General features: G+C 38.1%; 1 pseudogene; it reads left to right on the top strand.

Moving 5' to 3' along the window:
* The first annotated feature begins 7049 nt into the window (after positions 1-7049).
* LOC119257001 (V-type proton ATPase subunit G 1-like) lies at positions 7050-7520 on the top strand (annotated as a pseudogene).
* The last annotated feature ends 10052 nt before the right edge of the window (positions 7521-17572 follow it).

The raw sequence follows: 17572 nt of genomic DNA, 5'->3' as shown, positions 1-17572 counted from the left end.
CAAGTTGCAAAATTCTGAGATACTTTGCCAGCACTAGGGGGCAAACACAATTTATAAAAGCAATTAACAGAACTGTTATGCTGCAGTGCTAGGCTAAATGGCCCTGTCTCAGCCCTTGAGGAGCCTCAAGAAGCTACTTTCCTAGGAATAGTATTCAAGATCTGCCACGCCTGGCACAGCTTCCCTTTTGAGACTCAGAACCCACAATGTCTGATCAGGCAGCCCCAGCCAGTCTACCATCCACTTGAGGGGCAACGTGTTAGCTTGGTGTTCCTAGTCCCCAAGGTGTTTTATGGTCACCTAAGGAGTTTTTAAAAAGTTATGCCAGGACCAGTCGCAATTGATGAAATCAGAATCTCTAGGTGTGGAGCTTTGGGGGTGATTCTCATGTGGATGTGGAGGTTGTGCTGAGACCCCCTGTTCTTATACATTGAACTATTCACCTTTCCCCAATCAAAGAATCTTTCCTCCACCAGCTTTTGCTCATAAAATTCCTTCAATCTGCTTTCATAAACTGGTCTGCATTACCCCTCCAGACTTAACTCAAATGCTACTTTCATGAAACAATCCTTATATTCTTCCAGCTTTTCCTAAAATCTTCTCCCAGATTAAGGTAAATCAGCTGAAGACAAGTGAGCTAACCTGAATGGCACTAGCCTTCCACAGATAGACACATCACCATCAGCCTACCTTGCTGGAGAGAAATCATCCTGTCACCTTCATCCTTTTAATGATGGTTCCACTAATTGTGAAGGTGTTTTAAAGGGTGGGGAGCTTAATTATATGGCAATTTCCTCTTCATGGTAAACTTCCAGGAGTAATTTCTCCTAATTTTTAATTCCAAAAGGAGAAATACTTCTCATGAACAGGAATTTTTTTATCTTGTAGACAGTGGGGAACATGTATTGATCAATTTTCCCTTTTCAACTTTGTTACCAGAACATTAAAGCCAATGTGGGACGCACTCATGGAAGATGTGGTCTTCATTATAGGCATGTCAATATTATCGATCACATTTTATATTTCTAACCTATATCTTTCTTTATCTGTTTACCACAAGTTTACTGTATGTTATCTTGATGTAGTCTCTCTACTCAGGCATTTTACCTTACATTATTTGTAAAATACGGTGCACAAATTAAATAAAAAGCAAATTTTCCTGAGCGGTCCCCAACATATGTATCAAAATTAGTCTTTATCTCTGCTCCAATAGTCCATTCTCCCCCTTAGATTATAGTCCTAATTTTATTCTGCTTTGCATCAGAGAATTAGTTGTTTCTCCTCTATTAGGTTCTAAGTATCTTGAGGACAAGGAATATATATATCTTAGTGATTTGGGTAAAACCTAAGAAACTGCCAAAGAGAAACTGGTCTATAAATATCTGTCACTGTTTGCTATTAAGAGTAGGAACTAAAAAAAAAAATACTTGACTTGGGTTCCAATCTTGTCATATTCCAAGTGGAGACCTTAAACAAGTAACTTAACCACTAAGGACTCACTTTTCTAACTATAAAACAGGAGAATTGGAAATGCTATTTACTTCATAAGACTATTAAGATGATGAAATAACTTTTTAAATGGCAAGTACAACCCAAATTTCAAATAAAGAAAAGATCTGGAAAAGTCTCATCTGTGACATTCATTATTACATGTATGCGTATGTTCGTTAATACACAATATATACTAAAAGTCTAGGACCCATGGATAGTGCCTTATGACCATGGTTTCATGAGGTAGACAGAAATCAGATCACTCATGACCTTTATTCAAACTAGTGGAATATTTTCTAAGAACAATGGAAGGCAACTGAAAGATTTTAAACAGATGTGTATTAAAATCATATTTAAGATTTTAAAGGTGGACTCTGGCTTTTGTGCTTGAGAAAGCATTGTGGCAAGGGAACAATGGAGGAAGCGAGAAAAGCTGTTAAGAGCTGTTGCCGTGGCAAATAGGAAAGCAATTTCAGCTTAAGGCAATCTTATATAATTGTATAGCCACACTGAAATAGAAGGCCATTTGGGGAAATATCAAATTTATTGTATATATTACTCCATTTGTCTTTTTGGAAGCACCTTCTTAGTATAACTAATTAAGATATTTTCAAGCAAAATATTTTGCCCTTTCACAATATTTATTATATTAGCAGTCTTAAAACTAAAAATGACTTTACAGTTAAACTTCAACTAAGAAGAGAACACATTAAACTTCTAAGCTCCACATGAAAAATTAAGGATTAAAAAAGATCTTGAAAATCTGCCTCAAAGAGACCATTGCTGACCTCCCTGGTGGTGCAAGACGTTAAGCACTGCACTGTGGGGCAATTAGCAGCCTCTGCAGCATGAGTTCGATCCCCGGCCAGCCAGGGAGCAACCCACATGGCGCAGCAGACCTCTCCTGTCTCGCCCGCTGCTCCCCTCAGCAGTGTATTTCAGTCAGTCTGCCTGTTCTGTTCCCCACTCTGTCTCTGGTGAATCCTCTCACCCTCCGCATCTCTGGCCTGTACCCCAGCTCTTGTATGCATAAATGAATCTTGAAAAAAAAAAAGAGACCATCCCTAATCAACATTCCATTTCTCCTCTCAGTAATAAAGTTGCCAGCGTTCCTAAGTCAGCACAAATGACTTGCTCTGGGTGAGAGCAAGGGGCACTGGGGGATAAGGGTCAGAGAATTAGGGGAGTGGGGATGGTGTGATGCCTGATATTAAGGTCAGGTCTCTGGAAACTTTCAAAGCCACCATAAATAAGAGAATGTAATGGTCCAAAGTGCGGAAGGAAGCTATGGGGTGGGATCTCAGATGAGCTCAATGAAACATAGGGTGAAAGAAGAGGAAGCAAAAGAGAAAATCTGATGCACAAAAAACATTATTGGTTTTGGCCAACCCCAGAGACATGGGGTCACTCACAGCATTATCATTTCCTAACTGGAGAACTTTAAGCGATGAAACTTTGAGCTTCAGTTTTTCCTTCAAGGAATTAAAAACTCTCCCTTTTAATGTTATTGTGAGAATTAATAAAATGATGTACATAGATTGTGTAGCATAATGCCAAGCACACAGTTGTACTCATTATGATGATATCTATGAACACTCCATCAAGAATTATGTTCAGAAACTGATATATATACATATATATATAAAACCCCCAAAATTGTATTATAAATTTATTTCATAAATTCTCTTTGTTATTTCCTCAGTCATGATTCCTTTGAGGACTGGCTATTCATTGGCATACAATAACTCTGTGGCAACATAGACAATTAAAGGGTACCCAAATAGCTTTGAGAATAAAGGAAAGAGCAAGGAAGGAAGCATTAAAGAAAAGGGAATAAATAGGGGCCTCCCCCATGGTGCGGCAGGTTAAGCACCGTGCTGTGAAGCTGTCCACAGCCTCTGCAGCGCGGGTTCGATTCCCGGCCAGCCAGGGAGATTCCCACATGGCGGGGCAGACCTCTCCTGTCTCACCCGCTGCTCCCCTCAGCAGTGTACTTCGGTCCTTCTGCCTTTTCTGCTCCCCACTCTGTCTCCAGTGAATTCTCTCACCCTCCTGTGCTTCTGGTCTTTACCCCAGTGCTTGCATAAATAAATAAATCTTAAAAAAAAAAAAGGAAAAATATAATTCCTTTTGAAAATTATTCTAAACTTAGTTCTGCAAAATTGTTTTTCCTTTGGGTAATAACTTATCTCAGAAATTAATATTATGCATATACCATAATTTTTGCCTGTGTTTTCACGGAATTTGTTCACATTAAGAAAAAGCACAAAATTCACATAATGGTAATATTGGTTAGTCACACCTAAAGGTGGAAAGACAGTGTCCACTTGATTACCACTTGATTATTCCAAAGAGGCATGCTTTCCTTTCCCAATGAGGATATGGAAGAAGCTCATTGTCAGCGTTCCCATCCAGGTCTTTCTAACACCAAAGCTCCTGTTCAGTCCATGAGCGCAATACCACGCACACGGATAACATGTATTATTCAACTCTCTTACTTTTCTTTTTTTTAAAAAAGATTTATTGTTTATGCATACAAGAACTGGGGTACAGACAAGAGGTGTGGGGGGTGAGAGGACTCACCAGAGACAGAGTGGGAAGCAGAACAGGCAGATCTACTGAAATACACTGCTGAGGGGAGCACCGGGTGAGATAAGAGGTCTTAGACAGGGTTGCTTCCTGGCTGCCAGGCATCAAACTCATGCTGCAGTGGCTGCCAATAGCTTGACAGCGCTGTCTTTAACACCTGCACCACCAGGGAGGCTCCTCAAGTCTTTTACTTTTCTACATGCTTGTCAGTAGCTCTATGAACAAAGCCCTGTTGAGAGCTTCTCTTCCACATAGTTGCCCTCTACACCTACTAAACCCTTGCCTTATATCTTCAAAGAATTTTCTGCTCCTCCCTTAAACTTGTCCTAAAATCTTATCACTTTTACACAGAAATCTGTGTGCCTTGTGAATGTCAAGCATGACTATTTCAAATTCCTCCAGGCTTTTGAGCTATAGTTCTTAGTTTCCACACTTAGTAACTACATTCATACCACAAGTACAGAAAAACCCTTGGGACAAATGGATGTGGGAACTGCATGTGAATTAACAAAGAAACACTCTAACAAAAAACAGCCTTCTTAAAAATCTCCCTTATGCAAGGATTAACTTTTGTTTTTGCTCCAAAATATCCCAGTGGGAACCTTATTTCTTAGTGATAAGAAGTAATATTGCCATCATCTCCAGGGAGGACACCACCCACACCAGCTGCCACCCTAAGGTCCTGAGAGATGTGAAAATGGAGGGCGAGGTCAAGAGGGGAAAGGCTGGCATGCCATGAATGTGTGAAGACACGCAGGAGTAAATGACGACATCTTTTCTCAGCCAGACCTGAGGCTTCACCACTTTACCTCCTCCTTCCTTTTCTTTGAGCCACACATGAGTTTCTGCTTGGCCTTTTAAAGGGTAAAACTTGAGAACTAAGCTTGAAGACATCTGCCTTTTGCAAATAAAAGACAGAAGAACAGCAAACAAGTGATATTCCAAAGCAGGGAGTCCCACAAACCAAAACCAAAACCAAAACCACTTGGTTGGTTAAAGTCCCACCACAGCCTCACAGAATTCTTGGTTCAACCCCATATCTGTCTTGTTTCTCCTTAAGAAAAGGAAGAGTTTCAAGCTTTTTTTTTTTTAAAGGTTTATTTATTTATGCATACAAGAACTGGGGTATAGGCCACAGGTGTGGGGGGGAGGTGAGAGGATTCACCAGAGACAGAGTGGGGAACAGAACAGGCAGATTGACTGAAATACACTGCTGAGGGGAGCAACGGGGGAGACAGGAAAGGTCTGCTGCATCATGTGGGTGACCTCCCTGGCTGAGGAATCGAACTTGTGCTGCAGTGGCTGGCAATAGCTTGATAGTGCTGTATTTAACCCCTGAGCCACCAGGGAGGCCCCAAGTTTCAAGTTTTCTATGGGAACCTTTAAGAAACCATTTCTTTGATTGACTATAGTGTCTGGTATAGACACTTGAATTGACTTCACAGCGACCTCTAAAAAGAATGAATAATGAATACATGAGGAATAAAAACTAAGAAAGTAAAATCATTATTTGTATAAAAACAAGTTTTGTCAATAGTAACCTATTCTGCAAAACCTCGAAATATGATGCACTTAGAAGAGAAACCAGGCTGGAGAAACAAAGGTGTAATAGAAACCCAAGATTTGGAAAATGTGTCAGAAGTTAAAACATCCACCAATGTTTGGGCCTCCCCGGTGGCGCAGCGGTTGAGCGCTGGGTTGCGAAGCTGCCCGCGGCCTCTGCGGCGCCGGTTCGATCCCCGGCTGCTCCCCGGCCACCGGAGGAGGGTCCCACATGGCGTGCAGACCTCTCCTGCCGCCCGCTGCTCCCCTCAGCAGTGTACTTCGGTCCTTCTGCCTGCTCTGCTCCCCGCTCTGGCTCTGGTGAATTCTCTCACCCTCCCGCGCTTCTGACTGTACCCAGTGCATGTATAAACAAAACAAACAAACAAACCAGCAAACAAATAAATAAAGCATGCCTCTATAAAAAAAAAAAAAAAAAAAAAATCCACCAATGTTTGATGGATGTTTTCTCTAAAATTTACATTTCACTACCTTTTCAAGCGAAGATATTGATAATAAATAACACTTATTTTAATCATTTTGAGTCATTAGGTATTATGTCACACTTCATGTAGTTGATATGTGATATTTAACTGAAATAGTGCTAAAAAGTCTATAGCATGACATGTTGGCAGGGAGGCAGGCTTTAACATTTTGGAATAAAAATAGTCACCATAACAATAATAACTAACACAATAGAGGATTTATATTGCTGAGTTAAAAAATGCAAGTTAGGGCCTCCCCGGTGGCGCAGCGGGTTGAACACAGCGCTGTGAAGCTGTCCGCAGCCTCTGCAGTGTGTGTTCGATTCCTGGCCAGCTAGGGATTTTCCCACATGGCGCAGCAGACCTCTCCTGTGGCACCCGCTGCTCCCCTCAGCAGTGTATTTCAGTTGTCTGCCTGTTCTGCTCCCCACTTTGTCTCTGGTGAATCCTCTCACCCTCCTGCGCCTCTGGCCTGTACCCCAGCTCTTATATAAAAAGTAAATAAATAAATCTTAAACAATGCAAGTTATACAACAGTTTGTTGTAAATCTGTTTCATGAGAGGATAATTTATATTATATAATTTTATAACAAACACATAAATATAAGAATTTTTTAAAGATAAGAAATCCCCTTGCACACCCACTTACACTTTCACTCCAGATATATAGATGGATAGATAGGTAGACACAGCTAGATATAGATAAATATAGGTATGACTATTTGGTTATTTATAGGGGCATAGATAAGTAGAAGAAACATCAAAGGTTCTAACCTTCTATTCTATCTCCCTTGCCATATGTGTGTGAGTTCTGTGTTTTCCAAACATTTCTTTAAGAATCAGCACACACAGGCGCAGATATTGGGTGGCTGGGTCAGCTGACCCCAGGGGACAATCGGGCTGATTTAGGCCTCTTGCCTCAGCCTCACAGTCGCTGCCGCCATGGCCAGTCAGTCGCAGGGCATCCAGCAGCTCCTGCAGGCAGAGAAGAGGGCCGTCGAGAAGGTGTCCGAGGCCTGCAAATGAAAGAACCGGAGGCTGAAGCAGGCCAAAGAAGCAGCTCAGGCTGAAATTGAACAGTACGGCCTGCAGAGGGAAAAGGAATTCAAGGCCAAGGAAGCTGCGGCTCTGGGATCCCATGGCAGTTGCAGCACTGAAGTGGAGAAGGTGACCCAGGAGAAGATGACCATCCTCCAGGCCTACTTCCAGCAAAACAGGGATGAAGTTCTAGATAACCTTTTGGCCTTTGTCTGTGATATCAAGCCAGAAATCCATCAAAACTATCGCATAAATGGATAAGGGGAGAAGAAAGAAGTGCCTGTTCCATGGATTCGCATTTTAGATGCCATTTTAGATCCTGGAATATGAAGCTCTAGCAAGGCTTGAGTTATATTCTTCTGTAAAGGCATTAAATTATTTTCATATATTATATAGTAGGTCCCTTCACTTTTTGAGGAACAGCAAATCTAGCTTCTTTGTACAGACTTAGAGCTTATCCAAAGATTTCATCTTTTTACCTCATATTTTTTAGAAATTTAATGGATAGGCATTGCCTGTTTTCCTATGCTATTAACTCAAGCAACATATATATCAAAACTGACTTTTTCTTTCTTAGATGTAGTTAAAAAGAAGTTTTGTTACTTTTTTTAAAGCAAGAAAGGGATTAAGTATTATTTTCCCTAATGCTTTCCTGAAGGTCAGGGGCTTTATCTACGAAAAAGTAGTAAATAGTTATTTGTAACCTGTGTGAAGCGGCACCAAGCCTTACGTAGTCCTTTCTGGCTAAGACTTAGAACAATGAATAACTAGTATAATTGTTTTATCTGCTTTTAGTTTCTCTTAATCAAAATTACTAGAAGATAGAATTCAAGAACTTATTACATGTTATTACTTGGTGTACTCAGTCATTTAAAAGTAAAGACTCTTCATCATGCGTAAAAAAAAATCAGCACACACACACAAATAAAAAAGTTTGCTTTTGCGTACTACTCAGCTTTGAAAAATGAAATCCTTGGGGTGGGGGGCGGGAGGGGAAGGATTGGGGTCAGAATGGGGCGTTTGCAATGGTATGGGGGAATATAAAAATAAAATTTAATATTTAAAAAAAAAAAAAAATTAAAGCACTGAAAAAAAAAAAAAAAAAAAAGAAAAATGAAATCCTTGCCACTTGTGACAACATGGATGGAAACTGAGGAGATTACGTTAAACAAGGTAAGCCAAAAGGAGAAAGACAAATACTGAACATTTTCACTTATATATGGAATATAAGGAAACAAAACAAGGAACAAAGACAAACCAAAATATATCCCTGAATTCTGACTGTAGAACTGAGATTACCCAAGTGGGACGGAAGAGGGAGCACAGTAGTGGGGGGTCCAGCAGACCGTGGTGGGAGGAACAGTGCTTGGTTGGCGGGTGGTGGTATGGTGACATGCGTTTGAAGGTGTGAACTTGTACTCCTTCAACATATGTAGTGTTGTTAATTAATGTTACCTCATTTTTAAAGAAAAAAAATCAAAAGACAAAAAAAGTTAAAAAATAAATGTTGGTTTTTTTTTTCCCCCAAAGACATACAGATATCCTAGTAATATTAACTTGCCTTGTTGTGCCCTTAGTAATCTATCTTTGAAAACTTTCTGTGCTATTTAGTCATTCCTCAGATATTGAATCTAATCCTGCACTGCTAGAGAAGTATTCTTTGTGTACACATGCAGCCATAATGAAAACCCTTTACCATTACACTTTGTGTTGATGTATGACAATTCCTCTATACTCACAGGTGAAATCACTAGGTGAAAAGAAATTTCACATTTAAATCTGATAGATACTAGCAATAGCCCAACAAAATGCCTTAGAATTTGAATTTCCACTGACAATTGGTAAAAAGATCCAATTCCTCACCTTTCCCCAACAGACTAGATATTAGTCCTTATTTTTTTCCACTGATCCTATTGGATAAAAATTACAACATACTTGTCTTATGTTTAATCTGCCTTATTACTGGTTTCCTGTGGTAATGTACATCACTTATGTTAATTTCATTTGCTTTTCTATCAGATTTCTTGTTTATTCTTATTGAATTTTAGTTACTCAATATGTTATGCATTTTAATACTTTATTATGGAAGATTTACTCATGAATTTTCATTTAATTTTTCCATGTGGTTGTTCTGATGCTTTAATTTTTTTAGATAGACATAACTGTCATGTATTACTCCTTATGAATTTTGGGTCTTATGTTAGTATATGCAAATTATTTTCCACTATTGCATTAACAAATATTTTCTTTTTTTTTTTAATTTCCTAGGCGAACAAAGTTGGTTTGATTTTTATTTATTTTTTTTTAAGATTTATTTATTTATTTATACAAGCACTGGGCAGAGTCAGAAGCGCGGGAGGGTGAGATAATTCACCAGAGCCAGAGCAGGGAGAAGAACAGACAGACTGACAAAATACACTGCTGAGGGGAGCAGCAGGCGCGGCAGGAGAGGTCTGCACACCATAGGGGACCCTCACTGGCGGCCGGGGATCAAACCAGCGCTGCAGAGGCTGCGGGCAGTTTTGCAGCCCAGTGCTCAACCGCTGCGCCACCAGGGAGGCCCTATTTTCTATTTTCATATAATTGTATTTGATATTTTTATAACTTTGGAGTGCTTTTTTAAAATTCATATGTAGTTTTTCTTTTTTATGATATGAAATGGGAATCTAGATCGAATTTTTGGTGTGTTTCTAGTTGATATCTAGTTATCCTAATCATAATCTTTCTCATTAATTAGAAATATGTCCAACTGACAAAACCCATATATGAATATAAATTTTCTTCTGCCCTCACTATTGTCTTTCGTTCATCTATTTAGCAATTCTTGCTTCAATATTATACTATTTTAATTATTTCTGTTTTATCCTAATTCATGAAAGAATAATTCTCCTTATTTTAAAAAATTTGATGTAAATCTCCATATTCTCTTTCAGAAAATTTTAAAACTAATAGGTCAATTTGATAATGATTTGTTTGGTTTTTATTAGTTTGCCACTGAATTTATAAATTAATTAAAATATAAATTAATTTATAAATTAATTAATTAGTTGATTCCATTCTTGATATATTGTGTTATTCACATCTGTTTATCTCCTTGCATCATATGTTATATGTTAATACAGAATTTCCATATCTGTACTATGTGTGCTCATATATGTTTGCTAGATATTTGGCTATTGAAAATGTTATTATGTTATTATAATTTCTAATTAAATATTACTCCTGCAAGGTACTAATTTAAATAAGCTGGTTTGGTATATAGTCAATATATAAACTCTTTTATTACCTCAGTTTGTCAGTTGTTCTACTTGGTTTTCTATGTAGACAATCAGATGACATACAAGTAATGAAATTTCCCCTTATTTTTCTATATATATTCTTTTCTTTTAATTACATTACTTTTCTTAATGAATTAAAATTTGATTCATAGTATAGAAGAAAGCCTTATCCTACTACCTTTAACAAAAAATGTGTCTTATTTCTCAAAATCATGTCTCATATTTGCTTTAGGTTTCTGCTAAAGTTTTTCAAGTAAAATACATTTGAAAGTCTGTTACTTCTAGCTCACTAAGGGCTTTTACCAGAAATGGGTATTGAATTTCTTTTCTAAGCAATTTTGGTAACTATGAGAAATCATAAAGTAACCCCATTATTTCCCTCCTTTGGTCTGAAAATAAAGTGATGCACTGGAGAACAATGGGTGCTTTGATGGTGAGAAAGCTACAATGGTCAAAGTATTAGCAAAGATGTAAAACAATGGTACATCACTTTAAAAAAAAAAGTCATTCTTAGTAGAAAGGACACTGTTGACCAGATTGTGGGGGTGGGGGGGGGTTCAAAGGGAGAGGGGAGGGTGGGCACATGGCATTGGCATGGAGGTTTGGCAGAAGGTAAGTGAGGCATGTGCACATAGGAGTAAACATGCTAGCTACAAGGTCATGTGCACACATATATGACTGACTAATTCTTTTTAAAAAGATGTAGTGTGACACAAAATGGAACACTACTCAGTTCTAAAAAATTAGTTGAAATTTTGCTACATGTAATAACATGAATGGATCTAGAAGGGATTAAGTTAAGCGAAATAAGTCAGAAAGATTTATGGAAGATGATTTCCCTCATATGTGTAAAAATGAAAAGCAAAGGAATGTACAAATTAAACTAAACAAACCTTAGAAATCTGCTGGAAGAACTAAGGCTCTAAGAAGGGCAGGGAAAGTCGGGCATGGGGAGCAAAGACTATAGTCTTTAGAGGATTATGTGCCTTTATGATGTGCGTGGTGTGTGACATACATAGAAGGGGTGTGAACTGTAACTCTACATCATATATGGTATTGTATACTATTATCTCAGTTTAAAAATACAATTAAAATATAAAATTACATGTATTTCCCATAAATAATCCTCAAAGTGTTCACAAAGTTCTTTTAGGAGATCATAATATAAAGCTAACAATGGTATCTATTTCAGGATTTATTTTTTAAAATATAGATAAATAAAAAAGTGTTACATCTGGGCACAATAAATAGATAAATAAATAAATAATAAAGTGATACATTGATGGAATTCCTATATTGATACTATTCTTGCAATCCTGGAAAAAATAGTAACTACTATTTATTGGATAATCTCTACATGTTAGACACTATGCTAAACTGTGTATTATTTTTATGAAGATTTATTCTATTTATTTATGCATACAAGAACTGGGTGTAGGCCAGAGGTGAGAGGATTCACCAGAGACAGAGTGGGGAGCAGAACAGGCAGATCTACTGAAATACACTGCTGAGGTGAGCAGCAGATGAGACAGGAGAGATCTGCTGCACCATGTGGGTCAGCTCCCTGGCTGGGGATCAAATTCATGCTGCAGTGGCTGGCAATAGCTTAATAGCACTGTGACTTAAACCCCTGCACCATCAGGGAGGCCCTAACATGTATTATTTTACTGAATACTCATAGCCCTCGGAGAGGGAGTAGTGGATTGAATGACAGCCTCAAGCAGACCTGTCCATGTCCTAACTTCCAGAGTATATGCATATGACTTTTTTTGAGAAAAAGGTATTTGAGGATATAAATTAAGAAATTTGAGATTAAACCATTCTGGATGACGCAATACAGGTGTCCTTGTAGGAGAAAGGCCAATGGATACTTGACACACGGGAAAAGACTGTGAGGATAGCAGCAGAAATTAAAAATGGTGAGATCACAACCTATTCCTGGAGCCAGTCAAAAGTGGAAAAGACAGGCATGAATTGATCCACAGAGCACTCAGAGGGAGGGTTTTCAGACCTTTGGCCTCTAAAGCATTGAAATAATATATTTTTGATCCTTTAAAGCCATCCAGGTTGTAGTAATTTTCATAGCAACCTAATATAGTAGGTTATGATTATTACTGCTCCAAATTTAATATCAAAGGACTTTATATTCCACTCTTTAATAGTTCATTGACTATTCAATGAAAAAGTAAGAATAAAAACTTCCACTAAATAAATGTAGACATCATGTAAAATTTAAATGAATGGCTGGCCTTTTATTGCTTTAGGTAAGGAAACATCCAGTGGCCAATACAAAGAATGGTGAACTGAAACAAGACAGTATTCACCAAAAACAGACTCAAATGTGTCCCTGGTGGAGCAAGCGGTTAAGACACAGCAGTGTGAAGCAATCTGCAGTCACTGCAGCATGAGTTAGATCACAGCCAGTGAGGTGACCCATATGGCCCAGCAGACCTCTCCTGTCTCGCCTGCTGCTCCCCTCAGCAGTGTATTTCCTCAGTCTGCCTGTTCTGCTCCTCACTCTGTCTCTGGTGAATCCTCTCAATGCCTCCTCCCCTCCTCCCCCCACCCCCCATACCTCTGACCTGTACCCCAGTTCTTGTATGCATGAATAAATAAATCTTTAAAAAAAAAAGAGACTCAGGATGAAGTATAAAATCAGAGTCTGGGATTAAATTGTTTAAGGTGGACTTTAAAGCCAGGAAACTTATTAGAATTGAAAAAACTTCATGGCATATATTAAGGTTGGTAGAGAAAGGATTTTTGTTTTTAATTTTTTTACTGAAGTAGCACTGCATTAAAACATTATCTAAGTTTTTCAGGTATGCATCATGAAAAAACATATGTGCTTATATTACATTAAGTTCACAACAAGTTTATGGCTTTTACGTGAGGATTAAAAAAAAAAAACATTTTGAAGAAAGTAAAGCTGTTTGTGTTAGTAAGCTAAGTATTTTTTCTGAAAAACAAATTTTTATCCAGATAGTTTAGTTTGAAAGAATTTCCTTAAGCAAACAGTGAAGCTGTTTATTGGTTTGCAGATTTATCTTCATTTTACTAGAAAACATCAAGCCTAAAGAATGTGAGTCTGTATCTGTGTGTGTGTGGTAAAATATGCCTAACAAAATTTCCCTATTCTATCATTTTATTTTAAGTGTACATTCCTGTGGCATTAAGTATATCCACATTGTTCTTCAATCATCACCAGGATCACTTAATCTTCTCCAAGAAGAACCTCTAAACTCATTAAATAATAACTCACCATTTCTCCCTCCTCCCAACCCCTAACAATCCCCATTTTACTTTCTGTGTCCATGAATTTTACTACTTTAGGAGCCTCACAGAAGTGAAATCATACATACTTGTCCTTTTCTGCCTGATTTACTTTACTTAGCGTAATGCCTTCAAGGTGCATGTATGTTGTGGAATGTGCAAAAATTCCCTTTCCTGTAAAGGGTGTATCATATTCAAATGTATGTATATAACACATCTGTCTATCCATGTGAACACTTGGGATGCCCTTTTGGGTGTATATCCTACCTGGAATTACTGGTAATTCAATGTTCAATCTTTTCAAGAATCACCATACTTTTTTCCACAGCAGTTATGTTATTTTAAATGTCCACTAACAGTGCACAAGCATTGTAATTTCTCCTTATCCTTGTCAACACGTGTTATTTTCTGTTTGTTTGTTTGTTTGTTTGTTTGTTTGTTTTAAGAGTAGCCATCCTAATGAGTATGAAATGATATCTCATTATGGTTTTGATTTATACTTCTCTAATGAATAGTGATGATGAGCATAGTTTCATATGCTCATTAGGTATTTGTTATCTTCTTTGGAGATATGTCTGTTCAATTTCTTTGTCCATTTTTTAATTGGGCTTGTTGACTTTTTACATTTGAGTTGTAGGAATTATGTAGGATTATGCACATATCCTGCATATGCATCTCTTGCATCTCTTATCAGATACAAGATTTGTAAGACTAAATACCTGAAGAGGTGGGAATCTATATTTCTGAATCATATACAATAATGTAAGTCAATGTTACCTTAATAAAAAAATGGAATTTTAAAGACATTTTCTACCAACTTCTCCATTACAGAACATTCCCATTTTATACAAATTATTTCAGAAGGTAGGAATAAAGTAACTATGAAACTCATTTCATGAAGATTCATTCAATATTCATCCAGAGAAACAGGATCAGTAAAAGGCATGTAATAAGAGATTGTTGCAAGAAGTTGACTAAAGTGATTGTAGGGACTGACATAACAGGTCTGAAATCATAAGACAAGACATCAGAAAGAGGTGGCTGGAACTTGTTGACATGAGCTAAAAAATGCTAGGCACACAGAAGAATTCATACTTTCTGAGGGAAACCTCAATTCTGCTCTTAAGACACTTGAATTGATTAAATCAGCCTGCCCAGGACAGTCTATGGTAATCATTCAATAAATATTTTAGGATAATTTCCATTATTTAAATTCAACTGATTATACATTTTAATGACATCCATAAAATATATTTATAGTAACATCTAGTTTATTGATGGAATCAAAAATATATAATTACAAATTGTCAAGTTGATAAATAAAACTGATCAACACAAAATTAATATATCTATACCAAAGTCAGAACAGTTCCAGGGCCTCCCTGGTGGCACAAGGGGTCAAGTGTCAGCCCTATCAAGCTTTCACCAGACACTGTGTAGCTATCACCAGCCACTGAGGCCTGAGTTCCATCCCCGGCCAGGGAGCTGACCCACATGGTGCAGCAGACCTCTCCTGTCTCACCCACTGCTCCCTTCAGCAGTGTTACCAGTAGATCTGCCTGTTCTACTCCCCACTCTGTCTCTGGGAATCCTTTCAGCCACCCACCTCAAACCTCTGGCCTACACCCAGTTCTTGTATGCATAAATAAATAAAAATAAAATAAAAAAAAGAACAGTTTCTCCGGTGGAAAGAGGGTTGAGCACAGCACTATGAAGCTGTCCCCAGCCTCTGCAGCGCAGGTTCGATCCCTGGCCGGCCAGGGAGTTATCTCCTGTCTTGCCCGCTGCTCCCCTCAGTAATGTACTTCAGTCCTTCTGCCTGTTCTGCTCCTTGCTCTGTCTCTGGTGAATTTTCTCACCCTCCCATGCCTCTGACCTGTATCCCAGCTATTGTATAAAAAAAAAAAAAAAAAAATCTTTAAAAAATAATAATAATAAAATTCTATAGCAAATAAAATCTAGTAATATATAAAATGGAAAAAGGATGTCCAGAACAAATATTTCTCTGTCTATGAAATTCCAGAAATAAAAAACATTTGATCCTATCTATCTAAATTTTACAGCAAAGAATATTTAATTAGGAACACTCAAAAGAGAGTAATATGTTCATATATATCTTCTTAATATTTATATATATCTTCTTAATATTTCATACTTAGAATAATCCTGTTGCATGATTTAACCAGTGAAGTAAAAGTGAAGGCAAAAAAAGAAATGGTAAATGTACTGTTTTCCCCTTGCATTATTCTTGCTTCCTCAAGGTGAGCCCTACAATTATCCAGCATTGGAATTTCTTTGCTACTTGAGTTCACTAATGATACTTTGTTGCCTAATTCACTATGAAATACTAGCTTAATCTGTGCAATAACAATCCTAAAAGAAGAAATGTTTGAGGGCTTTTTTCTGGAACACATTTGAAACTAGTGCTTTTTTATTACCATTGCTATTAATTTTTTCCAGCACCAAAGTGCAAATCTATTTATCTTTTAATCCAATAATACTCACAAATATGAACATCTGAATGAAAACATTTACCTATAAAATTAGACAAATGGAGAAAAATGCTGTAAAAGCAATCATACTTAAAGAGGTATTGAATTAAAATAGGATTTGTATTTGCAAATAGCTAAGTTCATTATTGCCAAAGTAGCATTTTAGTTGAAGAATTAGAAAAAGAAGAATTCAAACCAAATAGGGGCAACATTTCTTAGGAAAGTTTTGAAAGGGAAAAGTATTCATTCAACAAATATTTATTGACTGATTATTTAGTGTCAGTCTTGCATTAAGGACTAGTGATAACAGATAAATAAGGCACAATATTTTTAAGTTTGCCACAAGGCTGGAGATTAGCTAAAGACCAACATATAACACATAATTACATTGCCGTATAATAAAAGGTATAAAAGAAATATGTATGAGATGCTATGAAAGGGTATAATCATGTGAGAACTAGAGGACCCATTAAAAACTTGAAGGAAGTAATGCCAAATCTGTATCTTGAAGAGAAATACCAGTTGGCCCACCCATTGAGGCAGTTACTGAGATCTGGGAAATGCAATACTAGTGCTGGTTAGGCTATTTTGGTGTCAGGGGATAACACTTCCAGCAGTAGGACCAAAAGGAATGCATATTGTACACACAAAGCAGAAGCAATCTGTAGGGGTGGTGGAAGAGCTACCATTTTGGACCTATAATACTTGCTTAAGATGTAATACAGAGGTTTGCTCCATTGGATACTGTAGAAATCTTTCCTCCAATATATTCTTTTTTTTTTTTTTTTTTTTTTTTGATAGAGGCATGCTTTATTTATTTGTTTGCTGGTTTGCTTGTTTGTTTTGTTTATACATGCACTGGGTACAGTCAGAAGCGCGGGAGGGTGAGAGAATTCACCAGAGCCAGAGCGGGGAGCAGAGCAGACAGAAGGACCGAAGTACACTGCTGAGGGGAGCAGCGGGCGGCAGGAGAGGTCTGCGCGCCATGTGGGACCCTCCTCCAGTGGCCGGGGAGCAGCCGGGGATCGAACCGGCGCCGCAGAGGCCGCAGGCAGCTTCGCAACCCAGCGCTCAACCGCTGCGCCACCGGGGAGGCCCCAATATATTCTTTAACTGCCATTAGTTGTTGTAGATTATTGCAACTTTCTCTCTCTTCAAAAGGGATGTTAGGGGCTCCCTGGTGGCGCAGGGGGTTAAGACACAACCTATGAAGCTATCCACAGCCACTGCAGCACGAGTTCAATCCCTGGCCAGAGAGATACTCACATGGCGCAGCAGACCTCTCCTGACTTGCCTGCTGCTCCCCTCAGCAGTGTATTTCAGTCATTCTGCCTGTTCTGTTCCCCAGTCTGTCTCTGGTGAGTCCTCTCACCCCCCACACCTCTGG

The sequence above is a fragment of the Talpa occidentalis genome, unplaced genomic scaffold (genome assembly GCF_014898055.3).
Source record: "Talpa occidentalis isolate TD23 unplaced genomic scaffold, MPIMG_talOcc4v2.1 talOcc4.4, whole genome shotgun sequence".
In the NCBI taxonomy this organism is placed as follows: Eukaryota; Metazoa; Chordata; class Mammalia; order Eulipotyphla; family Talpidae; genus Talpa; species Talpa occidentalis.
Note: the sequence above shows the minus strand (reverse complement) of the source record. Positions and strands in the feature narration are given on the sequence as shown.